Source organism: Octopus sinensis, linkage group LG8 (assembly GCF_006345805.1).
Source record: "Octopus sinensis linkage group LG8, ASM634580v1, whole genome shotgun sequence".
Classification (NCBI taxonomy): domain Eukaryota; kingdom Metazoa; phylum Mollusca; class Cephalopoda; order Octopoda; family Octopodidae; genus Octopus; species Octopus sinensis.
Window position 1 is genome coordinate 48,126,981 of NC_043004.1, and position 11,541 is coordinate 48,138,521.

At 36.0% G+C, this 11,541-nt stretch overlaps 1 protein-coding gene across 4 annotated transcripts in view; it reads right to left on the bottom strand.

Moving 5' to 3' along the window:
- LOC115214805 (putative acyl-CoA synthetase YngI) overlaps nt 1-9,533 on the bottom strand; it is a 22,056-nt gene extending 12,523 nt beyond the window's left edge. The window contains exons 1-2 of one of the 4 annotated variants that reach the window (XM_036505370.1): nt 4,739-4,971; nt 38-161 (exon numbers count right to left, since the gene is read on the bottom strand). The gene's annotated coding sequence lies outside the window, so the exon portion shown is untranslated. Of the gene's footprint in view, nt 1-37; nt 162-4,738; nt 4,972-9,224 lie in introns of those variants that run through there. The other 3 variants (XM_036505369.1, XM_036505371.1, XM_029783835.2) reach the window with 3 other exon arrangements.
- Nucleotides 9,534-11,541: the final 2,008 nt, after the last annotated feature.

Genomic DNA, 11,541 nt, shown 5'->3' on the forward strand with positions numbered 1-11,541 from the left:
CGGGCAAAAGGCTTAGCGGTCTTTCGACCGTGTTTACGTTCTGAGTTCAAATTCCACCGAGGTCCACTTTGCCTTTCATCCTTTTGGGGTCGCCAAATGAAGTACCAAGAAAGCACTCTGGGGCTGATGAAATCGACTATCCCCTCTCATAGGCCTTGTGCCTATGATAGAAAGGATTATTAGTAGAATCAGGAAAGGTCATATATATATATATATGCATATATCATATATATGTCTATGCATATACATGCATATATATGTATGTATATATATATAATATATATATTATATATATATATATAATATATATATATATATATATATATATATATATATACATGCATATATATGTATATATATATATATATATATATATATATATACATGCATATATATGTATATATATATATATATATATAATATAATATATATATATATAAATATATATATAAATCTATATATATATATAAATATATATATATATATATAATTATTTATATATATATATATATAGATATATATATATAAATATATATATATATATATATATATAATATATATATATATATATATATATATTGCTATGGGTACAAGGGCAGCACCAGTCATTGCGAACTTAACAATGGGATACATGGAAATAATCATTTACCAGGAATCTTTATCAATCTTTGGAAGCCCCCTCTCTCAATACATAAAAGAGAATTGGGAACGATTCTTAGACGATTGTTTTATTCTCTGGAATGAAAACACAGATAAACTCCTAAAATTTAAAAACCTATTGAACAGCATAAACCCAAATATACAGTTCACAATGGAATACAACCAAAAGGAGCTCCCGTTCTTGGATATACTAATTAAAAAAATTAACCTTAAAATAGAAACAGACATTTTTTACAAAGCCACAGACGCCAAACAATACCTTCTTTTTAATTCATGCCACCCAAGACACACTAAAACAAACATCCCCTTCAACCTTGCAAGAAGGATATGCACAATAGTGTCAGAACAAAATATCAGGAACTTTAGACTGCAAGAACTCAAAAACACCCTAATTGACAGACATTACCCAGCTCAACTCATAGAGGATGGGATCAGACGTGCAACAGAAATCAACATAGAAACTTTAAGAAAAGTTCAACACAACAACACACCTTCCCCGAAAATACTACCTTACATATTTACATACAACCCCAGAAACAAAGAAGCCTTCACCATCATCACCCAGAATTTACCAATACTTCATAAAGACCCCAAATTAAAGGAAATTCTAAACATACACCAAATCATTAAAAGCTACAAACAGCCTAAATCACTTAAAAAGATTCTCACAAAGGCAAAATTGTCTTCTGAAATTACGGATGCAAAAGTAAAAAAATGTGGTAGATCGAACTGTGCAACATGTCCTAACCTGCTAGAAGGATCAGAATTCCTCTTTAAAGAGGGACAGAAATTCAAGATCAAATCTAACTTTACTTGTGCCTCTGAAAACATAATTTATGTCATAAAATGCTCGGGCTGCCACCAAGACTACGTGGGTTCCACGGGACTATCACTCAGACGTAGATGCACGCTGCATCGACAACAGATTGCATTCCCAGAATATAGAATGATACCTTTTAGTGAGCACATTGAGAAATGCGCAAAGCAACTACTACCACAATTTTTAATCTTTCCATTTTACCAATGTGCTTTCGGATCATCAACACAAATTAGACTAAACAAGGAAACATTCTTCATTGAAAAGTACAAGCCCAGACTCAACCATCCGAACATACTGATACAGAGAAATTCACACCAAGGGAAAGGAAAAAATTTTTAAGCGATTATCTCCCTTACACCGGAAGAAATCACTCACTACCTCCCCTTATTTAGAACTCTCCTGAACATAAACATAACGATAACTTTATTCAACATAAACATAACGTCGCAAGAAATTTGAAAAGCTACACGCGAAACCGGTCTTTCTTTTAAATTATGTCATTATAAGAGAAAATTTTTTTTTTTTTAATTTTCTAATATTCTTCAGACATATTGACGCAAATATATATATTTTTTAACATTTAAGCCATCTATAGTTTTTTCACTCTTTACTATTTTATATATATATATATATATATATATATATATATATATATATATGCATATTGAGATCCCCTTCGGGCAAAATGTTGCATGTTGCTACGCGCTTTGTCCGGTGTGCTAACGATTCTGCCAGTCGCCGCCTAAAAAAGGATAATAATAACGTTCTCAAACAAAGGAAATGCAATTCACGAGCAACATAAATGATTTTCGGTCAAGGTTCGATCATCATAATGTTTTCCTTACTGATAATTTGTAGTAAATCAAAGTATTTAGGACTCTAAGAAATACACATACTCCCGAACGATAAGTGATAGTCAAGTGGTGATCTTTAACAAACTGATAATTAAAGACCAAAGAAAACATATACAAACGTGAAAGCCAATGGAAAAACTGAAGAGGAAATGTAAACTACTTTGTGCCCTTATCGCAGTACATTATAGAACTATGATCACCGTCAATCTCCGCTTCCTTTGTGAATAACTAAGGTATCTTTTCGGTTTGAACGGCAGTTTTTTTCGAGCGGTGTCATATGAAATTTTCACCCATAATTATGACCCTAGTATCGATCTATTGCATTTCAATCTGTTTTAGGGTTAGGGTTAGTTGGGGTTAGTAAGGGTTAGGGTTAGGGATGGGGGTGGGGGAAGGGTATCTTTTTTCTTCAGAAATGTAAATAAACCCAATGTTTCTTAAACGAGAGACATATTCATACGGAACAGAATGCTTTTTTACCTCAATGGACGTCAATGATTGGTTGAAATTGCAAAAATTGAATAAAAAAAACAACAAATATCTTACAAACTATAGAATTTTCTCAATAAAGCCAAGAGAAAAAGATGTTTTATAAACACATTCTACCAGTATACGAAGTTTAAAATTTTTTAGTTACCTAGAAATTATGTTAAAAACTGCCGTTCAAACCGAAAAGATCCTAAGTACTGTATAACTGGGCGTAGAGAAGACAATTTTTCCTTTTTTTTTTTTTTTTTTGTTACCTAAATTATGCCTCGAAAATTAAGCGAGCCATCGAAAGTAATAGTTCTCAAATTCGCAAAGCTCAAATTGCTCAAAATATCGATGAAGTTTCTGCCAGCTGACAGAATATTTAGCACGCCGGACAAAATGCTCAGTATGATTTGTTCTGGCTCTTTGCTTTCTAAGTTCAAATCCCACTGAGAGTCGATTTTTGCCTTTCATCCTTTTGGGGTTGATAAAATAAGTAGTATTCATGTACTGGGGTTGACGTAATCGACTTGTACCTTCCCCTAAAAAATACTGGCCTATACTAAAATAATAAAGAATTATTAATTTGAGGATTGTTTCTCAAATTCACAAACACCAAGCTGCTCTAAAATATAAGCGAATTTTTTTGCTTCCTCTCACCTTTTTTATAATCTTTTCTTCTCTAGGCACAAGGCCCGAAATTTGGGGGGAGGGGGCCAGTCGATTACATTTACTCCAGTACATGAATACTACTTATTTTATCGACCCCAAAAGGATGGTACTTAATTTATCGATCCCGAAAGGATGAAAGACAAAGTTGGCCTCGGCAGAACTTGAACTCAGAACGTAAAGACAGACGAAATGCCGATAACGTTTCACCTTTTTTTATAATGAGCAGAGAAAATATAATATACATTAATATAATTCTTTTTTCTTCATCATGGCGTAGAGCAAATACAAATATTTAAAAATTAGCTGTTTTATTAAGCATAGCAAATTGTCCATCTCCGTTTCAATCCTCCCAGCCTTACAATCAATATTAGAGAGCCTGCATTCCTCACATGGGAACTTGTTATATTTTTCTTAGATCAGTTTTAACCCCCGAGTAGAGTTACCTATACTATACGGTGTTGTTGCTTAAGAAAAGTTAAAGATAACATGCAGACTATAACTGATAAACAGTATATATAAGTCTCTATGCTATTTATAAACATATTGGTAAAATATGTGAAATTGCTTGACCCTTTTATGTTTATCTTCGTTTTAAACTTTCAAGTTAAAGCTGGAGTGCAACTCCAAGGCTGGAGTTCCCTTCATCGAGAAATGCAGCTTTTAATAATTTTTATGTAGTTTAGAATATTCATATAAATAGGTTAAGACAATTTTCTGCAGTTTAAATTATTTATACTGATAGGTAATTATACATATATATATTTTTTTTAAATACCTTTTTTTTTCATGCGAAGTGAGACAGAATAATCTCCATTAGCTCTAAAGTGCTCCGAGAGTACAAACATTTGGAGAAACACAATTTAAAATTAATTTTAACATGCATACACATGCAAACACATACGCACATATATACGTACATGCATGCATGTATAGGCACACACACATACTGACCCATTGATCCACACACATGCGCACAAACAAACAAAAGGGAATGCAGTGTAAATAACGGACAGAGTCAAAACTATTGAAAAGGTTGCAAGACGCAACGAAAATTTTAGAAAATAAAAATAAGAAATAAGTGGAAATTTTACCGGTGAGTGTGTTAAATAATAAGGCACTAAAAGAGAATGACTCTCCCCAGACACAACAGAATATGCTTCAACACACGAACTCATATAAAGAATCTTGCAAACCAAATCCAAAAACGAAATTTAAAAAAAAAACAATTATTGAAAAAATATAATAACCTAATTCAACCTACCTATTTGACGCCCAGATCTTTATACTTCGATTTTCGTCTGGAATGTTTTAGTAAATATAGTTTTATATAATCCCCTCAAGAATGTATTGAGAACAGAGTTTTCTTAGCCGATGTTGTTATTTCAATGTCTTCCAGCCTACGTTTGCTTACTGAATGGACTTCTTATTAGCTTTTGTGGTGTGAGGATGATTCACGTTAAGATAAACTGCAAGTCAAGATAAGTCTAATAATTGTAGTTGATCATCAATTTGTATTCATTATTTTTTTTGTTATCGTATATTGATGTTCTGTCACATGTTTCAGGACACAAGCACTTACGATAAGCCCTTTTATATATTATATACTTGCAGGTTATTGTGATGTCCTGCTCTCACCACGAAACCTACGATTAAAAAGTTTTACCGCCATGAAATCACCGTCTTTTATTTTAGATACTCACTCTAGACCTGCATTATCTAAGATGACCTTCTCTTTTTAAAGATAGTAAGGATTTAGCTTCTATCTCTTCCAGGTTGAGCAACAACAACATAAAGGCCCCACCGTCAGCTCATTACAGTAAGTTATTCTACTAAACTTAGACATCAATTACTTCATAGTATCTACACGTGATATAAATAAAATCAATAAACTCCCCTGATGAGCCTTTTCCGAATCCACGGGTATCTACTATAAAAGTCAAACGCTTATCTCTGTTCCTATAACGTAAAATAGAAGCCTGGACAGGTTACTAGGATGATGATGATGATATAGTCACCTTTATCACTTGGGGCAATGAATTCCGTACTCCCATTTGAGATAAACATGTTAAAAATTATTTTTTAAAAAAACAGCCAGCACTTTGGCTAATCATTTTCTGAATTCACGGGGATACACTATAGAGCAGAAGCTTCTCTATAGTTTCGAAAAGGTAAAACAGAAGCCTGGCTAGGTTACTAGGGTGACGATGAAGTCTCCTTTATTCACTTGAAGAAATGAATTTGCCTCTCCAATTCGACAGCCTGCAATTCAGTCGCTCCTGTCATCATCGATGCACTTCGTTAGTCCTTTGCTTTCCCTTTTTCCTTTTTTTTCTTTTTTCGTAAGGGGCATGATAGATAATGTTGATTTTAATATTCGGTTGAATAAAAGATGGGATGGTCATGACTGGAATGCGTCTTCGTGGTCAGAAGTGACACGGGGCAAAAATTTCAACATCACTATCATCGTTGTTATTATCAGCAGAACCACACTACCACCATTACCCTCACATTAGTCGTTAATAGTTCAGATAGCGCTTCAAGGATTGAGTGGGGCGGGGACACTCACATAAAGTAAGTCAGTTGAATAAACCCTAAATTATTAAGCTAAACACTTGATTTTCGTAATGATTAGAATACAGATAAGATTTAGCGATTACCTGCACTCTCACATTAGGCAAATGAAAGATGACACCCCGCACTAGATAATGCTCTAATCGAAAACCCACGGTTTAATTCATCCGATGGTAAAAGCTAAGTCACGGAAGCCATTCTATCACTCATGAATTCCACAATTCAGATCTTTTCGGTTTGAACGGCAGTTTTTTCTAGCGGTGTCATATGAAATTGTCACCCATAATTATGACCCTAGTATCGATCTATTGCATTTCAATATGTTTTAAGGTTAGGGTTAGTTAGGGTTAGTTAGGGTTAGTTAGGGTTAGAGTCAGGGTTAGGGTTAGAGTTAGGGTTAGGGTTAGGGGTGGGGGAAGGGTATCTTTTTTTCTTCACAAATGTAAATAAACCCAATCTGTTTCTTGAATGAGGGACATATTCATATGGCACAGAATGCTTTGTACCTCAATGGACGTCAATGATTGGTTGAAATTGCAGATATTGAAGAAAAAACAACAAATATCTTACAAACTATAGAACTTTCTCAATAAAGCCAAGAGAAAAAGATGTTTTATAAACACATTCGACCAGTATACGAAGTTTAAAATTTTTTAGTTACCTAGAAATTATGTTAAAAACTGCCGTTCGAACCGAAAAGATCCCCACAATTCTATTGGTCCTTGCAGATGCGATTAACTACTCGGGTTATTTCTTAAAACGAAAGGGAAAGGGACTTCAGTTCCTTAGTCATCTGCTTCTTGGACATTATTCCATGCATTTACCAACTCGTGAACTCACATCCTATCAGCTTAGTTATTCGTGGTGTCTCCAAATATAATGTTTAAAACGGAAAGCACCAATACTCAGTTTTTAATGTGGTTGAGAAGTTCACTTTGCAGATACGTGGCCCCAAGTTCAGTCTCACGCATTGCATCTTGAGTAAATATATATTCTACTATATATTTAGATGTGGAGGCACATGGCCTAGTGGTTAGAGCAGCGGACTCACGGTCGATGGATCGCGGTTTCGGATTTCAGACCGGGCTATGTGTGTGTTTATGAGCGAAACACCTAAGCTCCACACGGCTCCGGCAGAAGGTAATGGCGAACTTCTGCTGACTCTTTCGCCACAACTTTCTCTCACTCTTTCTTCCTGCATCTTGCAGCTCACCTGCGACGGACCAGCGTCCCGTCCAGGTGGGGAACCTATACGAGAAGTAAACAGGGAAAACCGGCCCTTATGAGCCAGGCATGGCTTGAGAGGGAACAAACAATATATTTAGATAAACCAGACTCCTGAAAGTGAAATTTGGTCAATGAAAATTATACAGTCTCTTATGGTGACCGTTCCTGTAGTGAAATAGATTAAATCAATTGCGGGTTTAATATCACCGAATAGCCCTTGGGTGTTAACCCTATTGCAGGCATTCAGGCCAGATTTCCATTCTGAGGACAAGTTCATAGATATTTATATATTCGAGCCATAAAAAATATAACTGCAGAGTAACATTTAACAATGTTTTCATTTTCATTTTCTTCTACTAAATAAATAAATGTAGCAGGAGTGGCTGTGTGGTAAGTAGCTTGCTAACCAACCACATGGTTCAGGGTTCAGTCCCACTGCGTGGCATCTTGGGCAAGTGTCTTCTGCTATAGCCCCGGGCCGACCAATGCCTTGTGAGTGGATTTGGTAGACAGAAACTGAAAGAAGCCTGTCGTATATATGTATATGTATATATGTATGTGTGTGTGTTTGTGTGCCTATGTTTGTTCCCCTAGCATTGCTTGACAACCAATGCTGGTGTGTTTACGTCCCCGTCACTTAGCGGTTCAGCAAAAGAGACCGATAGAATAAGTACTGGGCTTACAAAGAATAAGTTCCGGGGTCGATTTGCTCGACTAAAGGCGGTGCTTCAGCATGGCTGCAGTCAAATGACTGAAACAAGTAAAAGAGAAAAGAGTAAAGAGTAGCTTTGACATGCTACGATAAACATCTATGGTTCCTACATAAAGATACTAAGCTCCTATAAATTTTACACACATGAATTATAAATGTCACCTCGACGGTGATTAATACAATCTTCTACAGGTTTGTTAAGTGTTTATGCTCTACGATGCATGTGTGTGTGTTTGTTTGTGTGTGTGTATGTGCGCGCGCGCGTGTGTGTGTGTGTGTGTGCACGTGTGTGTGTGTGTGTTGTGTGTGTGTGTGTGTGTGTGTGTGTGTGTGTGAGTGTGTGTGTGTGTAAAATATTTTACCTGCTTCAGCCATTAGAATCCGTCATACTGGGACACCTCGAATGGTTTAACCGAACAAATTGACTTTTTCTCTTAAAGTGTCGTTCTTATTCTATTGGTCTCTTTTGCAGAAAAGTTACGGAGACGTAAACAAAACAACACCGGTTTTCAGAGTGAAAGACACTTCGGTGGAGGGCAAGCATAAACACAAAGACACACACATAGATATACGCCTGCGCACATACGGATACATAAATATATTTGTATATATACAATGGGCTTCTTTCAGTTTCCGTTTAGCAATCACACCCGCGAAGATTTTGCTGGCTCGGGATTATAGTACAAGGCACTTGCACAAAATGCCACGTAGTGGGACTGTACTCGGCATCACGTGATTAAGAAGTAAACCTCTTACCACACAATCACGCTTGTACATACATACGTACATACATACAAACATACATACATACATACATACATACATACATACATACTACATACATACATACATACATACATACATACATGTGAAATCAGAAAGGAGAAAGGTAATTGGAAGGCTACAGATCCAATCCATTACTGGGAAATGTACAAATCTGTAAAACTCTCTTGAAGTTTATCATTTAAATACATATGAGCATGTCAAGATATGACACTATATGCATGAGAATACATACATAAGCAAAACATACAAATCTGCACATATGCATACATGCATGCATACATACATACATACATACATACATACATACATACATACATGCTCTGTTGTTGATGTTGAAATTCCAATAAAGGAGCCCTGGATCTAGGTTAGAAACTGGCTCTTTCTCTATTGGCAAGAAATCTTGAAATAAAACTGAACAATGACTTATATATACATAAACATATTCACATACTCACGTATAAAGACACATGGCCGAGTGGTTAGGGTCCTAGGGTCACGGTTATTGAATCGTAGGTTTGATTCCTGGACTGGGTGATGCTTTTTACTGCTCAGAGCAAGGTGCATTATTTCTCGACGTTGCAATCTACTTAGCAGAGAATGGGTACCAGTCGGCTGCTGTTACAATATTCTTGCCCAACATCTGTCATCACAAGTGTTCCAGCGAATATTTCCGAGATAGAGTCTGTGTCTTTTAGCCTGAAAGAATAAGCGAATACGTAGTACGTGCTATCATGCCATATTCGCTTGTGAGTGATGGCTATGCAAGTTATATATATATATATATCAAAGCCATAGTGTTTTGTTTTACTCTATCAGCCACTAAATAATCTGGTTAAATATTTTGGTAGTCATGTGTGAGTGTGAACCTGATATTCAAGACATTTATATAGTTTTTATTTCTTATTTATTTAGCCTAATTTCAGTTTACCCCACCGCATGTCCTTATACTCAAAACATATCAAAACAAGGACACTATGAAATCAAAAACGGAAACTGCAAATAAGCGAAAAGTTAAACTAGAACATATGATACTGTTTCACTTCATTCTTAAACAGCAACTTTCAGATGACAACTATTTAGAGTGAATGTATGAGTAAGATGTTCTTTTCTACTCTAGGCACATGGCCCGAGATTTTGGTGGAGGGGGCCAGTCGATTAAATGGACCCCAGTACGCAACTGGTACTTAATTTATCGACCCCGAAAGGATGAAAGGCAAAGTTGACCTCGGTGGAATTTGAACTCAGAAAGTAAAGACAGACGAAATAGTGTGAGTAAGATACTGAGTAAACCCACCCCCCGCGCTCTAAATCCACTATTAAGCTATAGAAGCCGATAAATAACAAGTACTAATATGTTTGTGCAGAATGAATAGACTACAATCCTTCGTTTTACAAAACTAGTCTTTGTTAAATGAATAGAATGGAAACGTTTTCCACCGAGTTACTTTGTTTTTACGCTCACATTCTTTTAGTTACTAATTTTACCTCTGTATATATTTGATTATGTGGAGGCACAATGGCCCAGTGGTTAGTGCAGTGAACTCGCAGTCGTAGGATCACGGTTTCAATTCTCAGACCGGGCGTTGTGAGTGTTTATTGAGCGAAAACACCTAAAGCTCCACGAGGCTGTGGCAGGGGGGTGGTGGCGATCCCTGCTGTACTCTTTCGCCACAACTTTCTCTCACTCTTTCTTCGGTTGGCCTGCTCGTTTAGTCAGCGGGGTGGCGTCGGTAGGCCTGCTCGTTTAGTCAGCGGGGTGGCGTCATTTGAAGGCTAAAACAATGCGAAGCGCATTGTGACCAGCATCTGATAGCCTGGTCGGTCACGGTGATCACGGGGATATATTTGATTATACGAGTTTATATTTCGATTATATAATGCGTTTGATTGTCCAAAGAGGGTTAATAACCCTAATATCATTATATTTTGTGTAAAAATGGGTTATTTTGATCGCGTCGTCGATATATCTCTCCATCAATGAATACTATTTAGGTATCTGCATCTGTAATGTACAGTTGAAGGGCGACAGCTGGACGCTAATTTAGCTTACACAAACATATTCAATGATAACAATACGATAACCGTTGCTTTGCTAACGGTAAATGGTATTTTTATTAAATATAAATTGAATATTTAAAGAGCTAATATATTCAATTTGTATACAAAGTGTCAATGTAAGAATTAGAAACCTATTTCTAAAAACTTTATTTCTATTTTCATTTTCAGAAAACAAAATACATAATAGCAGATGGTTTTTAATTGGTAAATTGTTGAAATTGTGGAGGTGCATGGCTTAGTGGTTAGGGTGTCAGCATCATGATCGTAAGATTATGGTTTCGATTCCTGCACCGGACGACGCGTTGTGTTCTTGAGCATAACACTTCATTTCACGTTGCTCCAGTCCACTCAGCTGGCAAAAATGAGTAACTCTGTGATGGACTGGCGTCTCGCCCAGCAGGGGAACACATACGCCATTGAAATCGGGAAACTGGGCCCATGCGCCTGGCTAGGCTTTAAAAGGGCGATCAGCTTTCTCAATGAAGGCCTACAAAATAATCATTTAATGTCTCTAACTAAAAATATTTATCTGAAAAATATTCTATTTCATATTCTATAAACTCTCTCTCTCTCTCCCTCTCTTTCTCTCTCTCCTTGTATATATATATATATATATATATATATATATATATATATATATAAGGCAAATAAGAAAATGGAGACATATACAATCGATAAGCATCAGCCAGTAAACATTCAATTATATCTAT